Genomic DNA, 19,120 nt, shown 5'->3' with positions numbered 1-19,120 from the left:
CCCTAGTCAGAGCTCAGGCCCGAGGTGACCGGACAGCGGCATGGGGGAGGTTTCCTAGGCCCTACCCTCATCCTTTGCCCAGATCCAAGTCTGGGTGTCGGCTTGTCTTTGTCTCTCCGCCTCTCTCTCCCACTCTTTTTTCCTAGTTCCTCTTGCTCTCTGGCATTTCCCCAGCGTCCCACCGCCCCCTTTGGGATACTAGAAGCCATTTGCTTGAACGACTGTTCTATGGTTTCCACTTGACCCTTTGCAAATAATACTAGTCAGCTTACCTGTCTTGGAGTTGAAATGGTGCTGTTAAATCCAAACGTGCTTAAGTAGTGCAAACGTCGGGACTGGTGGAGGATCTGCCCTGGCCTAGAGACCAAAAAGTGTAGGGTTTGGTGAGAGACACCTGAATTCAGTCGCTGGACTATTGCTTTCCTCTCTAGTGACGTCCTTGGGGATCTGCATGGTATTTTGTGGCCAATGTGCTGACATTTCCAGAGTGAACGTATAATCTGTCTAGGTGGAGTGGCCAACGCTTGTAAACAAAGAGGAGGGGCAACGGAGGGTCCCTGGGTCACTCCAAACTCTGACCGACGAACATCTACAGCCTTTGGGTGTTTTAGTCAGCATCCTGGGTCCCATAACAACAGTAGTGGTTGCCGACAGATTCCAATCCTACTCTAGATTTTTACTTTCAACTGAAGAGATAGACCCACTTTGTGGAGTCTATCATTTCATTTCCCCTTACTGGGAACAGGAGATGCCTAGGTCAGTGCCCGGCTCGCACTGCAGTTTATCCCAGGGCCAGCTCCATCTGTGCCAGTTCTGGAATACGGGGACCACAGTATCATTTCACCTGACAACCACAACTCCCCAAGCCTTCAGCGTGGAACCTGAGGACGCAGGGAGGGAGGCTTTGGAAATGTTCCTGCCAGGACAGTGCCTTTCTTCCTACCCAAACTCCCGAGTCTCCGAGCTCAATAACGCAAGGATGGCTGAAGAGCGTCTGCTCCAGGTCTCTTTGCCGGACTCAACGACCCTCACCCACTGCCACCGAGTGCTAGGCCCACAGAGGCCTGGCAGAAGCCACTCACCCCTCACTACTCATGACTAGGAGGAAAGTGGCCGGGGCATGAGGGTTCGAGTTCTTCTGTCCTAGGGTTCTGGAAGCCAGGGCTCCCAGCGTTTAGTCAGGGGCGCAGAAACCCTTGTTTCTCCAAACCCCCGCCACAGGGACCACCTCAGCAGAAACCCATTCGTGATTTGGGTCCTTTTGTGTTTGAGTATTGTGAAGAGTGGGCTATTTAGACTCTGCGGACTCCAAGCTAACGATGACCTGTGTGGGCCTCGCTCTGAACGGAAAACTCAAACCCAGCGTGGGTTCCCGCGTCTTTCCCAAAAGGCCAAGGCCCAAAGAACCCTTTTCATTTGGCGAGGGGCTTGAGGGAAGGGAGGGGCGGGGGCGGGAGCGGGTCGGGGTCTGCAAGCCAGCGGCCGGGCGCAGCGGACTTGTCCGGCTGCTCAGCTTGGCAGCTAGCGTCCGTGCCGGCACCACGGTTACCCTCTCCCGGGCTGAAGAGTGGCGCCGTCCCTCCCCCGCCCCCAGGCGTCCCTGGGGTCGGCGCCAGAGCCCGGGAGCCCCGGAGGCTCTGGCTCGATGGCGGCGAGGCGGGCTCTGGGTCCTCTCCCCGCCAGGCCGAGCTTAGTATGTGGAGGCGGCGGCGGGAGCGTGGGCATGGACCAAGGGAAGGGGGACCCCCCCAAACCGCACTGGTGCTTTCCTTTCCCTCCACTCGCGCCGTAGCCCTCCCCAAATTGCCCGTCTCCGGTAGGACTGAATCTGTCTCCTGGCCTCTCAGCTACCAACTTTGCCCGAAATCTAGATCCCAGACCTGGTAAGTCGCGTTCCTCCCCTACCCCGCCCCACCACCTCACTAGCGGACGCGGCCCGCGACAGCGTGCGCGCGCGTGGCCTGAGGCGCGCGCCGATGAGTTGGGCTGATTTGGAACTGCCGCGCCAATTCGGCCTCTGCCGCTGGGGTGTATACGTTTACACGCGGTACACTCCAGGGTAGTCAGGATTGTCTCGGGGCCCCTCAGTGAGGCGGGAGCGAAAAGAGTGCAGGCCCACTCTTCTGGATCCTCTTGGTCCTGTGGACACCAAAGCCATCTTTTAAGAATGAGCTTTCTGCTGGTCTCTAAAAGAGGAAAGGGGGAGCGGGGGAAGAGAATTGTCCCTTTCCCTAAGCAGTTTCTAACCACTAAGGTCTCCAACAAAGTTTACTGGGCGGTTTCCATTTGAATGCTGTGAAATTGTTACTATTACTATTTTAAGTTAAGGTTTCTAAGAGTCACAGCTTTTCAAATATATGTGCCTCTTGAGGATGCTTCAACAATTACCTTGTCCAGTGACTGCACTCCCTTCCCACTGGAAAAAATAAACTTAATTTTTCAATAGTTGCTTTAGGTCATGTCGTTTTCGTGCCACTAATGTGAAGAAAGAAGTAAATAAAGAAAAACAGCCTTGGCATTTCTAGTTGGAGCTCCGTACGCTTTATTATTGAAATGTGAAAGATGGATTTTGGGGTGGGAGGGGGAGGTAGGGCGCTGGAAGACTGCTTTTGAACCACAGTGCCCTGTTGCAAGGGGCTGACCTTTGGCTGACACGGCCACGGAGCGGGCCGTTCGTTAACGAGGATTTGATACATTAGACATTCGAGCTGGGCGTGTAAACCTACACTCTCAATCCAGATTTCGCTCAAATTAGTGTTCGAGGAAATGATCTTTCTAAGTCCTGAGGCTTAATCAAGTGTCAGGCAGCCCGATTGCTCCCTGAAAAGGGCAGCGAAGGACACCGGGTAAAAGACACATTCCTAGCTCCTTAAAAACAAAACAAAACCCCCCAAATAAAAACGACAACAAACATGCAAAACAAAGCAAAACAACAAAACAGAAACATTTTTTGAATAATTCCTAAAGTCCTTTAAGTCGCCACTTTGAGGCAATGCTTATAAATAAGGTTAATCACCTCTTTTTAATGAATTCTGTTCTGAGAAATCCTAACACCAGTCAAGACTGTGAAGACAGTGTCACAGTTATGGCAATACTTTTTTTGAGATTCATGTCTGTGTGTGTTTCTGTTTTACTCGCTGGAGATACTAGAGTGTGACAATTTATATCCACCAGGCAGTGGGGCACATGGAAAGGGGATAGTCACAGGTTTTTAAAGCCTTTTGAAAGTAGATGCGTCTCGATTTAATTTGGTTCGACTTATTCCCAGACTTTGGAGCTCAGAAAGGGAAGGCAGGCTGGCCACTAAGTCCCTGGTCTGGTGCTCTGCGGCTGAACCTGCAGCGTTTCGGCCTCACAGATGGGGCTGGAGTTGGAGACGTCGCTGCGGCCAGGACTGGGAGGCCACTTGCTTGGCGGGTGAGGCGGCTCACCCGGTATTTATTGACCGGCTCGGCAAAGGGGTTCTTTTACTTCAGTTGTCATTAAAACTCTAAGTTTTAAAAGCGCATTCCCAGAAAATGCTTTTATTCTCTTTCCCCCAATAACAGAGCCCGCTAACTGCTTTCAACTGGAGAAGGGGAGAAATTCACTCCTGCCCGAGTTCCCAGCCACTGGTGGAAGCGGGAGGGCGAAGCGAAATTGTGTTCTAGCTCTGAGCCCCGCAGCCCTCCAATGGCTGACTTCCTTCAGCTGCTGTCCTGGGGTGCAGATCGCAGCGGCAGAGGCAATTTTCCGCACCTGAGTGTTGTTTTCTGCCGCCGGGTTTTGCCGGAGCCATGCAGGCGCGGTTCCTGCGACCTGAATTTATTCCAAGAGAAAACGCAAAAAAAAAAAAAAAAAAAAAAAAATCAGTTGTGGTCTCAAATCTTTATTCAGGGAGTCTCTGCCTCACTCCCCCCTGTCCTCCGGCTGTAGATGAAAAGATGGAAAGTTAAATGAGAAAGGCAACCACTATCATGAAAAAAAGATACTCTGAGGATTCCAGGGAAGAGAAATTATTCCCCAACAGCCTACGCTGAAGAAATCCAGAGAGGATAGGGCCCTTGAGAGCTACAGGGTTTTTTCCAGACGTAGTTCTGTAGACTCAGTCCCAAGCATGCGCCGATGGCTTCCCAAACTCGGGTCCCCCGACTCTCAGTGCACGGGCAACTGCGGGGGATTGAACACACTTTTCTAGACGATAGAGTCCAAGGTCCCCCTTGGAAAATCAAACCTTTCAATAATCTTGATAACTCCCCAGTGTGGGAGGGTTGTAAAAGGTGAGAAGAATGGGGAAAGAAGGAAAAGTTGGAGGAGGGTGCGACAGTAAGGAAAGAGGGAAGACTGTGGTTAGTTAAGTGCGAGGTCAAGTTCATTTTCCCTCAGTGGCGGGTTCCAGCACCAGCTCACGGATGAGAAACTCTCCGGGATCTCCAACTTCCAAGTTGTGTCAAGTTGAGGTAGAAACGGTGGGTCCATTTCGTTTAAGGTCCACGTTTTTGGAGTCAGTGGAAAACAGTATTACGTTGACCCATGTAAGAGTGGAGGGAAGGAAGCACTCACTGTTCATAGACTTGCCCTGTTTCTCCCTGGTTCTTTTTTCTAGAACTTTAACCCCGTTTTACCCCAGGAGCCTATAACGGGTTTGGGCCTCCAGACTCTGTCGCAGTCTAAAGTGCCTGTGAGTCCCCCGGAGCAGGAAACGCTGCCATTCTAACTGCGACAGGACTTTCGGGCGAGTGCGAGGAAAGCCCCTTTCGCCAGTTCTGAGGTTTTATCCGACCCTGGACAGGACTCCCTCCCCGCATGCCCCCGGAGCTCCAGTCCAGGCCACCCGGGGGCTGCTGGGGACCTGACGCAGGCAGCTCAGCCACTGACGTCAGGGGCTGCCGGCGGCTGGAACCCGAGTCTAGGCCACAGGCGCCCGGCGTGGGCATCATTAATTATCAGGCACGAAATGTTGCAAAGAAAGCGCAAGCTATTCTGCTGGCAACCGATAAATATATATATTTTTTTCTTCTGGCAGGAGGCAGCGGGAAAGGAAAAGGTAAAATGCAATAAGAAACAGTGATTTGGTTTCTTAAGGCGTTGTTACTAAGTTCTCACCCTCCTCCCTCCAGGTCTGCCCCTTGGGTCCACTCTTTTGTAGGTATGAGCTCCGCACTTTCCACTTGGTGTGGGGGATTCCTAGTGGAAGTGTCAATATTTGTTCTTGTGGGAACCACATTGCTACAATTTCCTTGTAGATTCCAGCATGAGGGGCTGTCAGCCGAAGGGTATTTGTTTCCTAAAGCTGGATTTATCTTGTTCATATCACCCCTTCCGTTTGGTCAGATCCTTAGCCAATATCTGATATTATTATTGTTATTATTAAATAAAAAGGAAACAAAAACAGCCCCTCCCCACACCAACAAGGCCAAAAGAAATGAACAGTGAAATTCGGCATCAGGAACATAGCCTTTCATTTGTTACAGCAAAAGCACTTTTCCTTTTTTTCTTTTGTTTTAAAAAGAATTATAAGAAGTAGCTTAAAAAAATAGAATTTTAGGGAGCAATAAAGTCTTCAAAATCACATTCGTTCTTGGTTCTAGTTCCAATGCATTTTCAAAATCCTTCTTCTGTGGATCATTGCCGAATGAATACAGGACAGAGCAGGGTTGTTGTGAAGCGAATTCTCTCTTGGGCTCTTCCTTGCAAAGTGAAAAAAAAAAAAAAATGTCATTCATAACGGAATTCCACAGGTGATAGTAAAGTGATTTGCTGGAAAAAGAACAAAGAGAAATTAGAATTAAACGTTAAAACCTACCCAAATTTAGATAATTTTTATATAAGTGGAAACAATGCTCTGCAAATTCCAGTGACTTGACTATTATCTCATTTGTCATAACTAATTTCCTTGAAATTAACTGACTGAATTAAAAACTCCTCCTGGAAGAAATTGTGTAAAAAAATAGAACTCACATGTATCACTGCATATTGTCAGTAAATAGCAGTTCTTGAAAATATAAGATTATCTTTATAAGTATGCATGTAAATGTATTTGTCAGTTATCTACAGGGTCAGAATAAAAAGCTCTTTAGTTATATTTTATAGGAGGTACAAATATCCAGAAAAGTACTTTATAGGGCAACTTGTTTAGTGTTTAATAGACAGAAAAATCAATGAACTAAATTTTAATTTTCTTTTGGAAATTTCATATCACTGTAGATGGGTTTTTATCCAGAATTATGTTGGTGATGATTTTATTCTTAACTTAGTGATTTATTTTTAACCATTAATTACATGGTAAACACTTAACACATATATATTGATTTCTCAGAAATGTGTAATAATTACTTTATAAAATAGGAGTGAAAAGGAAGCTCATTCTCATATAAAGGATAATATATTTGTGGTATTTAAATCTTTATAAAGGTGAATTTTAGAAAGCTAAGTTGGTCACAATAATACATGTATAAAGTTTCATAAACATGCATCAATAAAAACATTCAGGAGTTGGTGTGTTAAGAGTATTAGAAAAAAAGAGATACCTGCACAAAAAATAAGAACAATGAAAAGAAACCTCATTTGGGATAAATAAAAACAAGTAAAAGTTCAGCATCCAAACTTTTTTCTTTAACGATTATTAACTATTTTTACGGCTTGTAATACCTAGACTTTTATTTAAGATTTCAAACATGTGTGTTAATGAGATTGAAAAATATTTGGAATTGAGGGCAACAGTTAATCAGCATTCAGGAACTTCAGTGCTGTGTTTCTGTTTTATCTACCACTTCTTTCACGTACTATAAATCTTTCTTGAGGACTCTGCTATTTTTGGTACAGCAGGCTGAAATTTATGGGTCTAAGATATATTCCAGACTATGTGTATAACACTTTGGCCAGAAAAAAATCCCAGGAAATCCACTAGATTAAAAAATTCAGCTAATATTATTATGGTTTTCAAATCAATAAATATTTACAGATTTACACCAATAATTAAATGGAAGTGTCAAATTTTAATGTCATTATGTGTATTTGCCTTCAAATAGGTGATTTGTACAATTTAGACAATATTCTATCGGGGTTATGTGATTTTTGGTGATGTTTCAGTTATGATTTCACTCTCTGATCTGGTAAAGTCAGTTGATGTCCTTGGCTCTTAGCTTTTTTACTTGTGAACTTCAGTGTCCTGGACAACATGCTTTCTAAATTTTTGTACAGTTCTGAAAGGAGTGATTTGGCTTACTCTTGCTTATCAATTAAAAGAAAAAAAACTTTTAAAGATAGTATTTTATTCATAAAAACATTCAAATAAGGGTAGTCTACTTAATTGACTTGGGTATAAATGCAGTTAACTAACAATTCATACTGTGAAACCTCATTGTTAAAATTTTTCTTTTTCTGAGAGTCTTGTTTCAGAAATAAGCACTCTGTTAAACAAGGGAAATTACAGAAAACCTACCTTTCTCTCTTAGTTTGAAAACAAAATACTGTCCTAATGTTTTATTTATGTGAATAATAATGCATAATATTTTTCCGAGTAGGGGATAGAATGTACCTACAAGATGGAAGCACTGTTAAATTCAGTTGTTAAAGGGCATGCATTTGGTAGAGTGTGAACTTTAGGTTCTGGACATTCATAAATATATGTGAAATATGTTTGCTATATTCACTGAATGCTATATAAATCTCACTATGTTAAGCAATAAAAATAAGAGGAAAGCATAACAACTTTTCTACATATTCTTATCGCTGGATCAGTGTGACGAGTAAAATATGTTGAGTACATTATTCAACCTACAGGTTCTGCAGCTGTGGCTTGTTACTTACCTATCAGCTGACTGCACCTGAATGGATTGATTGATTGATTAATTAATTAACTCAACAAACATTAAAGACAAATATGACCATTGTTATACAGACTATGGCATTTCAAAAATAAATTCCAAATACTTTTTTAACGCCAGGAATTTAACAGGAGAGGCATATATAGTTAAACCATATACAAAGTAAAATATAGTATTTGCCAGAAGAGAAGCATACATGAAATTAGAATTTTTAAACTTTTTGGTTCTCTTTAGAAGATGTTGGGTGTCACGTGCTCTTTTTAATAAGAACAAAATATATCCCAAACTTCTCCTTCATCCATCCCCTGTTCCCTTCCCCTTCTTGCCTCTTCCTCCTTCTCTTCTCCTCATCCTAGCTCTGGAACCTAAGGCAATATGAAATTTTTAAAAGGTGCTGTGAGCTCGCTGTCTGAATCCTCTCTAGGCCTCTGTCTTTTGGAGGCAGTTTTGTCGGCGTGCCCATCTGCAGTCAGCTAGCTTGGACTCCCATGATGGGCTTAGACTCTGTGAATGCTGGGCCCCAGGGCTGGTCAGAGCATTTTGCTCCCAGGATGTCCACTTCATGGTTGAAGGGTGTCAGACCAAGCAGAGATCAAGTTCTAACAACTCCAGAAAAAGATTTGAAAGAAAGACACTGCTTGGCCATCAGAACACTTAAACTTTGCAGAATTATGCAGTATCCCTCCCCCCTTTATTACTTGTTAGATTTAAATACAGATTTCCTTGTCACTAGCAAATAAGCCTTTTCTTACTTTTATTATAGTTCAGTTGTTCATTTTTATTCAGCTTATTTACTATAAAAGTGTTGGGACTCACAAATTTTTCATAAATTTTCAATTTATTCTGAAATATTAAGTCACATTTTTCCTTTCCCTGAGACTAACTTGTTCTCTGGCAGTATTTTTAAAGAAAATGTTATGTCCTGCTTTTAACATTGATAGTAACCCTCATGAAACCAGGGAATAATTCATGTTCTCTGAAACCGGTTGCATTCAAATTCTATAAATTCCTGTTTTCACTCCTTTGTTGCTGTTCTTTGATTCAATTGGAGAGTGGTGTAACATACAGCAGTTTGATTAGTACTTGCTAGCTGTTTAGATGAGTGGATTTGGGCAGGAGCATTTGCAAAGAGTGTTTGAATACTTTGTTTTGTGTATATTTTGTCGTTTTCATGTGATTCATGTTCTCTTTATAAAAAATTATTCTGAACAATTTTAAACATATACACAAATAGAGAGAATAATATAATAAACCTCTATCATCCAGCTTCAACATTTATCAATTTATGGTCAATCTCATTTTGTTTATACTTCTATTCACTATTCTCCTTCAAGATTATTTTGAAGCATATCCTAGATATCATATTATTTATATGCAACTATTTATTATTTAACTGATATATAGTTAATGATTGTTACCAAGCAAATGGCTTTCAAAGACAACTAGTATGTTTTCTGAACACTGCCTGGTTTGAGGTTTTGCGTCATTATTCTCACTCCTTTTAACAAAGTGCTGCATTCGATACCAGAGCCTTTATTAGCCGCTGGAATCAAGAAGCTCTGTAGTTCTCTAGAGGAAGAGGATAATTTAGTTGATTATCATTATAATCAATGAAAATGGAAGCTTCAAGTGGGAAATCTCATAATTCTCAGGGCCCAATAAGTATGGTAGAATAAAAATAATTCATTCAAAAATTTCTGAGTGTAAGAAGATATGGTAAGAATTTGTGGGGTTTTTTGAAAAAAAAAATCATATGAACTTGTACTGGTATAAAGAAAACTATGGTGTGAAAAACTGTCACTGCAAACCACTGGATTTCAGCCTTGAGCAACCTACAGCAACTTCCCAATTATCAATAAAATAATTCATATGTTTATGCCTGAGATTTAAATGTAATTTTTAAATGTCATTAAATTATATAAAACCATATGTTGTGGCTATTTTTTTTTAAAGAAATAAAGCCCTTATCTTTTAGAGATCTATGCTCAACTATTTATGGATGAAATGATATGATACCTGGAATTTGCCTCAAATAGGTGTGGGTGAGAACGGAGTGAGTGAATGTAAGAAGAACCAAGATTTTCATTGCTGGGTGATGGGTACTTGGGAATTCATGACAGTATTTTCTCTTCTTCTTCATAGGCTTAAATTTTTTCTTAAAAATTGTTAAATATGACATGTAAAGACTAGAAAAATCCCCTAAATGTTGACATATCCATTTATCTATCTGCAGAGAAGTCAGAAGTTGTAATGAAAATGTTTGAACTTTAAAATTTGAAGGTTATAAGTTTGTTTCTCTCATGCTGGGCAACCTAGATATGTAGTTCAACAAAGCAGTGAACCTCTCTCAATTTTGAATTTCACATGTATAAAAATACTCCCTCTGGTTTACATAGGGACTCATATTTTTCCAGGCCTTCTTATATATTACATATCAATTTGTAACACCTTGCAAGAAAACGATATTATTTAATAATTTAAACTTGCAGTTACTTGAATGTTTGTGATCTAATTGTTCTGACATCTATGGAAATATCTAGTTGTTACATTCTGCTAGTAGTTGTTTTGTGCATTGATTATGACAAAACTTCTTTCAGTATGTGGCAAAAATAATGATAGTTATAGTTTTTAAAATGAGATTATTGCTATAGCATAATGCTGGGCCATTCACTTTCCTGGTGGGAAACGTGGAGTTTTGAAGTTCAGAATTAACTCCTGCCTCATTGTTTCTTCTTCCATAACATAGCTGATCTTTACACTTTATTTCCAGGTCATTCCTGCTGGAGTTTGAAAACACATTCACATGCTCAGCTATAATTTATTATGAAATGTGGGATTAAATGATAATTTCAGATTTGGGTTTTTATGGTAGGCCTTTATTTTTAGTTTACATTGTTGTTCCCCATTTTATAACCAGATATGGAGTATTAGAGATGAGAACAAGCAAGTCCTGCAAAGTGGCAAAATTATCTTTCTGGCTCACAAAGTGTAATATTGTCTTAGTTTTCTTCCCTGAACTTGCTATAACTAGCTTTTACTGTCTGAGACCTTAATCTCTTCTAAGGTCTATAGCCCTAGACCCTACCATGAGACCAGGACATTAGAAGCATCCTAGCTCTGTCCTCATTGGAGCTAGATCCTGGTCAACACATCTACAGCAGCAGTGGTTCTTCTTATAGAACTCAGAAAAAGGGGCTTATCACTGTGTTATGTCTGCCGTAACAGAGCTTTGGTACCAAACTATATCTGAACATGCCCAGTTTGGCATCAAATTGACTGACCTTCCCTCACCCATTCTTTGCAGTCAAGTAAGCTTTCTCTAGACCAGTGTTTCTCAGGACTTGCATCCAAATCACCTAGGAGGTGTTTGTTAAAAATTCCTGGGCATCACTTTAAGTCTAATAAACCAGAATGCCTGGGGTGGGGTGGTGATCAGAAATCTGCATTTTAATAAATTATATTTAATATTTTTTTGAGACAGAGTCTTACTCCAGTCTCACAGGCTGGAGTGCCATCAGTCTCAACTTCTCAGGCAATCATCCCACCTCAGCTTCCTGAGTAGCTGGGAGTACAGGTACACTACCACACCTGGCTATATATATACATATATATATTTGTATGTTTTAGTAGACACTGGGTTCGACCATGTTGCCCAGGTTGGTCTCAAACTCCAGGGCTCAAATGACCCACCTCCCCCAGCCTCCCAAAGTGTTAGGATTACAGGTGTGAGCCACTGCTCCCTGCCTAGTATTGTGCTTTAAAACTGCCTGATGCTTGTATTTTCTACAGTCTGAATTTTGTTAGACATTCAGAAAAAGCAAAAGAAGACTCTAGTTGGGCTCTTAGCAAACAAAGTTGGTGGTCTCAAACATACTACTTGTACTATGCCCCTTACTGCAATCCATAGCCTTCTTTTTGATCTAGCATTAGAATGAGAACATGTACATGTTATTCATAATAATAATGTACATGAAAATGCCTCTCAATTTTTAAAGTTTAAATTAATATATGATAATCATATATATATGGTACATAGTGATGTTTCAATACATATAGTGTATAGTGATCAGATCAGAGTAATTTTAGCATATCCATCATTTCAATTCTTTTTGTTGCTATGTATCAATTCTTTGTGTTGGGAAAATTCAATATCCTCCTTCTAGCTATTTGAAGCTATATATTATTTCTAACTACAGTCATTCTGCAGTAGTATGGAATACTGTAACTCTTTCCTCCCATCTAGCTGTAATTTTGTACCCTGAACAAGTCTTTCCCTATTCCTCCCTTCCCACTACCATTTCCAGCCTCCAGTAACCTCTCTTCTACCTTTTACTTCTATGAGGGAAAGTGCCTTTTAAAAAGTTAAAAAGCATCTTATAAATGCAACGTATTATTTAACAGTCAGTTAATGAGCTCATAGTCTATTTGCGGGCACTTTTCAACTTTCTCCCTGAATATAGTACCAAGAAAGTGAAGAACATACTTTCTGCCCAAGGGAAACCCATAATGAAGATCACATGCAGACATAATGTTACAAGAAAACAACTGGAAAGCAACATACCTGATTCATACCAAATATACTATTTAGTTATATAATTCTGGGTGTCCTAGGAGATATAGAATAATTATGTATCAACACTCCCATCTGTTGATGTATCTGTGACTATCTATATTAATCTTTTCCAAATATCTACTCTTCGCCATCTCTGTATTTACCTGTTTTTAACATGAATGCAATGTAATTAGAATGTAAGCTCCGGCCGGGCGTGGTGGCTCACGCTTGTAATCCCAGCACTTTGGGAGGCCGAGGCAAGTGGATCACAAGGTCAGGAGATCGAGACCATCCTAGCTAACACGGTGAAACCCCGTCTCTACTAAAAATACAAAAAAATTAGCCGGGCGTGGTGGCGGGCGCCTGTAGTCCCAGCTTCTAGGGAGGCTGAGGCAGGAGAATGGTGTGAACCTGGGAGGCGGAGCTTGCAGTGAGCCGAGATCACGCCACTGCACTCCAGCCTGGGAAACAGAGCGAGACTCCGTCTCAAAAAAAAAAAAAAAAAAAAAAAAAAAAAAAAAAAAAAAAAAAAAAGGGAATGTAAGCTCCGTGAAGGTGAGGATTTTTGTCTGTTTTGTTCACTGGTATATTTCTAGTGCCCCTAACATGACTGTTACATAATAGATACGCCATAAATAATAGTTGATTGACTGACTGACCAAATGATTGAGTGAGTGAAGTTAATCAGAAAAGGCCCCCAGAAGATGATGAGTGTAAGGGAGATGTCACAGGTGCCTATAGACTGGTTGAGAATGGTTACATAGCTGGAGAACTGCAGGACTGTAAGATGGTGCTGATCTTAGTAGTAAATATCTCTACATTTGACAATTCCAGTCAGTCAGCTATGGGCAACTCAGTAACCAATGACTTTTGGTGGTAGTAATTGTGATTATAGGACTCATAGAAGGACTTTTTTTTTTTTTTTTCTTTTAGATCTGAGACTGTTATGAAGTGTGACTTAATTACATTTGGGGATGTAGGCATGGGAAGGATTTTTTGGATTGGGAATTTTCTTCCTCTAGGAATTGTGTCTGTTTGCATTCACATATATGTTGGATAGTGGCACATGTTTTTTTAGGTCTGAATAGCAGAGATTCCTTTGCAATTTCATTTTCCAATTTATACAAGAAAATATTTTCTCTTAGAAGCAAGGTGAGGGTAATCAGAGTTGAACAGCTACTGATCATAAGCTACTTGCGCACAGACAAGATTCTAAATGCATTTAAAAATATAATTTGGCAATCTTTTAATCTATATTATGTGTGCAATTTTTATTGTAAAAAACACTACTTACACATATAGCAATTTAGTTTGTTGTCTGTATCCCAATACTGAAAAATAGCGATACTATGTGTGAGCATATATTTTTAAACTGCAATATTCAATGTTTTATTGACATGTTTAACAAGCATTTATTAATGCTTCCTATGTGCCAGAACCTCTTCTAGGTTATGGAAATATAAAGATGAATATGTCAAAATTCCTCATGGAGCTTATATTCTAGCAGGGGGATGGGTAACAACAGAAACACTGAAATGACAGAAAAAGTAACTTCAGATAGTCACAAGTGCTTTCCTTGAACTAAAACAGGGTGATGGGATAGAGAGGGTTTTAGAGGGTAGAGAGGCTAGGGTGACCAGTTGTGGCCTAAGAAGGCAACATTTGAGCTGAGACCTCAATGATGTAAACGAGCCAGTCATGAAAATAACAAGAGTAGGTGAGTCTAGCTGAGTAAAGAGAAAGGTAAAGGCCCTGGGGCGGGGGGCACCTAGCTTGGCATATTCATTAAGTCAGTCATTTATTCCTCTGAATAAATATTTGCTGAGAGCCTCTTTTGTGCTAAGTATAACATATTCTACAGGGGAAATGTTGTGCTGGGGGAATGATGATAAAGAAAACAGCTTCTTGGGTTTCAAGTCTCAGAGAACTTATATTCTGGTGGGAAAGAAAGACAAGAAGAGAAAGAAAGAAAAAAGAAACAAACAGGAAATATTGGATACTGATAAGTATAATACTTAGACAGAACAATATGGTAGACATTTTTGGTTGGTTACCTTAACCTGAGAGGATAGAAACTGCTTTTCTGAGTAAGCAACCTGTACAGTAGGAAGGTGGCAATATGAAGCTCACACTAGTGTCACATACTCCCTTTGGATATTCCAGGGTAAGTGTTGGGACATAGTAAACTAGACTGAGGATAATGTATGACTCTGTGGAGCTAGCTGTAACCCCCACTAATTTCTCATCTACTTCTGAACACATATGGGAATTTATAAATTGTTTGAACTCATAGAAAGGGGAAACAGCTAATAAATTTAGGTACTTCATTATTATTTGTGAATTACATGCAAATCTACACACCAAGCATTTGGGATATTGAGGCTGAAAATAGTTGTTTTAATTGATGGGACAGTATGGCAGGATTAAGGGATTTCCATTAAAGAATAGTTTTAATAGCAATTAACCTTAAAAAGAAATAATGAGAGTAGTGCAAATTAACATACATCTGAACAACTCTGCAAAGGCAAGAATCCACCTTGGTTTTGGCCTTCTCATACCTTTTGGTTAAAAGCATGTATTCAGCATTGAGTACATTTTCTGGTATTTTGTATTTTTTTTTCAACTGTTGGGGTATTGCCTTAGTTTATCCAGAGGAGAAGCTATTGTGTATTTAAGTTAAGAATCTACTATCTCAAGGAATAAAATTCTATTTAAAGTAGTTCAAGTTGAAGGATGCTTATGAAAGGAAAGAATGTGGACAGAAAACAAAATGTAGTTTCTACATGTGAATGGCATTGCGAAGTAGGAGGCCATGTGCTTTCTGTCTCCACACGTGTGATGCAGCTATGCTCCTGTTTTTCCTTTCATGTAAGCTTTATTTCCTTATTCATGGTCCCTTTATCTGTCCATAAATTCACCTGATATGTGGCATTAGTTGACCTTTGTCTCAAATTCATGTGACCTATGGTTCTAGTCCTCACAGTTCTCTGACTGACTTAGTCCACACTGACCCAATTATAAATTAAGTTCCTGTGAAAGATAATCAGATTTTTCTTTTTTCTTTTTCTTTTCTTTCTTTCTTTCTTTTTTTTTTTTTTTTTGAGATGGAGTTTCGCTTTTGTTGCCCAGGCTGGAGTGCAATGGTTCAATCTTGACTCACTGTAACCTCTGCCTCCCAGGTTCAAGCAATTCTCCTGCCTCAGCCTCTCGAGTAGCTGGGATTACAGGCATGCACCACCACGCCCGGCTAATTTTGTATTTTTAGTAGAGACAGAGTTTCTCCATGTTGAGGCTGGTCTCGAACTCCTGACCTCAGGTGATCTGCCTGCCTTAGCCTCCTAAAGTGCTGGGATTACAGGTGTGAGCCACCGCACCAGGCCAATAATCAGATTTTTCACAGCTTGAATTAGATACACACCCTGGTCCACAGGCATACTGTAATATCATGCATTATATTATCATTAACAAATAATAACTCCATTATATAAAGATAATGACTATATCATATTTAAAAACTGAAAACAACAGAGGGATAAAGTATTTTGATAGTCTCCTTCACTCCCTGCCAATCATGACCCATTTACCATTATCCTACTCCCGACTCTCCCTAAGCTAAACTTGGTTTGAAGACACACACATGCTCCATAGAAAATATATAGTATCATATAAATTCATTTCTCTACTTAATACATATTAATTGAATGCACTGGAGATTCAATATTGAATGAAATGAACAAAAATTCTTGCCTTCATGGAGCTTAAATTTTATGGGAGGCAAACAGATATAAAATTAAGTAAGTAAGTACAGTCATGCATTGCTTAACGATGGGGATATGTTCTGAAAAATGCATCATTAGGCAATTTTGTTGTCTACAAACATCATAGAGTACATTTACATAAACCTAGATGGTATAGTCTATTGCTTCTAGGCTACAAGCCTGTATAGCATGTTATTGTACTAAATATTGTAGGCAACTGCCACACAGTGGTAAGCATTTTTGTATCTACATGTATCTCAACCTAGAAAAGGTACAGTAAAAATACTGTATAAAAGACAAAAAGTGGTACACCTGTACAGGGCATTTACCATGACTGGAGCTTTTCAGACTGTAAGTTGCTCTGGGTGAGTCAGTGAGGAAGTGGTGAGTGAATGTGAAGGCCTAGAACATTACTGTACACTAGTATAGGCTTTATAAATATTGTACACATAGGCTACACTAAATTTGTTAAAAAAAATCTTTAATAATATATTAACCTTACGTTAGTGTAACTTTTTTACTTTATACATTTTAAATTTAAAAAAATTGACTTTTTTTGTAGTAACAGCTTAAAACACAAACACATTATATAGCTGTACAAAAGTATTTTCTTTCTTTATATCCTTATTCTACAAGATTTTTTCTATTTTTAAAATATTTTATTTCTTTTTTACTTCTTGAACTTTTTTGTTAAAAGCTAAGATACAAACACACACATTATCCTAGGCCTACACAAGTTCAGGTTCATCAATATCACTGTCCTCCCCGTCCATGTCTTGTCTTACTGAAAGGTCTTCAGGGGCAATAACATGCATGGAACTGTCATCTCCTAATAACAATGCCTTCTTCTGGAATTCCTCTTGAAGGACCTGTATGATGCTGTTTCTAGTTTATATATATATATATGTGTGTATGTATATATATATATGTACATATATTTGTAAGTAGAAGGAATACACTCTAAAATAACAAAAAAAGGATAATATAGTAAATATGTAAAACAGTAACATAGCCATTTATTATCATTATCAAATATTATGTACCACACATAATTGTATGTGCTGTACAAGCATACCTCAATGATATTGAGGGTTAGGTTCCAGACCATTGCAATAAAGCAAATATCAAAATAAAGCACAATGCATAAATATTTTTGGTTTTCCAGTGCATGTAAAAGTTATGTTTACACTATACTGTAGTCTGTTAAGTGTGTGATAGTATTATGTGTTAGAAAACAATGTACATACCTTAATTAAAAATACTTTATGACTAAAAATGCTAATGATTAATAAGCCTCCAGTAAGTAATATTTCTTTTTGTTGGTAAAGGACTTGCCTTAGTACTGATGGCTGTGCGCTGATCAGGGTGGTGGTTGCTGAAGGTTGGGGTGGCTGTGGTAATTTACTAAAATAAGATAATGAAATTTACTGTAGCAATTAACACTTCCTTTTATGAGATGTTTTTGTATAGCACAAGATGGTGTTTAAAAGCATTTTATTTTATTTTTATTTATTTTATTTATATTTTTTGAGAGAGAGGCTCATTCTATTGCCCAGGTGTAGTGTAGTTGCATAATCATAGCTCACTGCAGCCGTGACCTTCTGGGCTCACAATCCTCCCACTTCAGCCTCTCAAGTAGCTGGAACTACAGGCACACACAGCCATGCCCGGCTAATTTTTGAAATTCTTAATAGAGATGGAACCTTGCTATGCTGCTCAGGCTGGTCTTGAGCTCCTGAGCTCAAGCAATCCTTCTGTCTCAGCCTCCCGAAGTGTTGGGATTATATGCGTGAGCCACCACTCCTGGCCATGAGCATTTTCCCACAGTAGAACTTATTTCAAGATTGAAGTAAATCCTCTCAAACCCTGCCATTGCTTTATCAAATAAATATATGTAATATTCTAAGCCCCTTGTCATTTCAACAGTGTTCATTGCATCTTCACCAGGAATAGATTCCCTTTTTAAGAAACCACTTTCTTTGCTTATCCATAAAAAGCAAATCCTTATCCATTCAAGTTTTATTATGAGGCTGCAGCAATTCAATGACATCTTTAGACTCCACTTCTAAATCTAGTTATCTTGTTATTTTTGCGACATCTGCATTGACTTCTTCCACTGAAGTCTCAAGTCCTTGAAAGTCATCAATGAGGTCTGGAATCAACTTTTTCCAAATCCTCTCAATGTTGATATTTTGACCACTCCAAGAATCAAGGATTTTTTTTTTTTTTTTTTTTTTTGAGATGGAGTTTCGCTCTTGTTGCCCAGGCTGGATACAATGGCGTGATCTTGGCTCACTCCAACCTCCACCTGCCAGGTTCAAGCGATTCTCCTGCCTCAGCCTCCCGAGTAGTTGTGATTACAGGGATGTGCCACCGTGTCTAGCAAATTTTGTATTTTTAGTAGAGATGGGGTTTCTCCATGTTGGTCAGGCTGGTCTTAAACTCCTGACCTCAGGTGATCCGCCCACCTTGGCCTCCCAAAATGCTGGGATTACAGGTATGAGCCACTGCGCCCAGCCCAGGATATTCTTAATAGCATCTAGAATGGTTTATCATTTCCAGAAGGTTTTCAATTTGCTTTTCCCTGATCCATAAGCAGAATCCCTATTTGTGGTAGCTATAGACTTACAAAATGTATTTTTTGAATAATAACATGTGAATGTCTTTATCATTGATCCATGGGCTACAGAACGGAAGCTGTATTAGCAAGCATGAAAACATTAATCTCGTGCATTTTAATTAGAGCTCTTGAGCAACTAGTTGCATTGTCAAAGAGCAGTACTATTTAGTTCTAGAAGGAAATCAAAAGTGCTACTAGTAAATATACAAATCATATATATGTATACAAATATATACATATATATATAAATCATATATAATATACAAATCAGTAAATATACAAATCATGAGAATGTGAAACAGTCTTATTGCTGATATGGAGAAAGACCTATTTTTTTTTCTGAGCAGAAGGTCTCAACAGTGAGTTTAAAGTATTTAGTAAA

Source organism: Theropithecus gelada, chromosome 2 (genome assembly GCF_003255815.1).
Source record: "Theropithecus gelada isolate Dixy chromosome 2, Tgel_1.0, whole genome shotgun sequence".
Taxonomy (NCBI): domain Eukaryota; kingdom Metazoa; phylum Chordata; class Mammalia; order Primates; family Cercopithecidae; genus Theropithecus; species Theropithecus gelada.
This window is presented reverse-complemented; position numbering follows the sequence as displayed.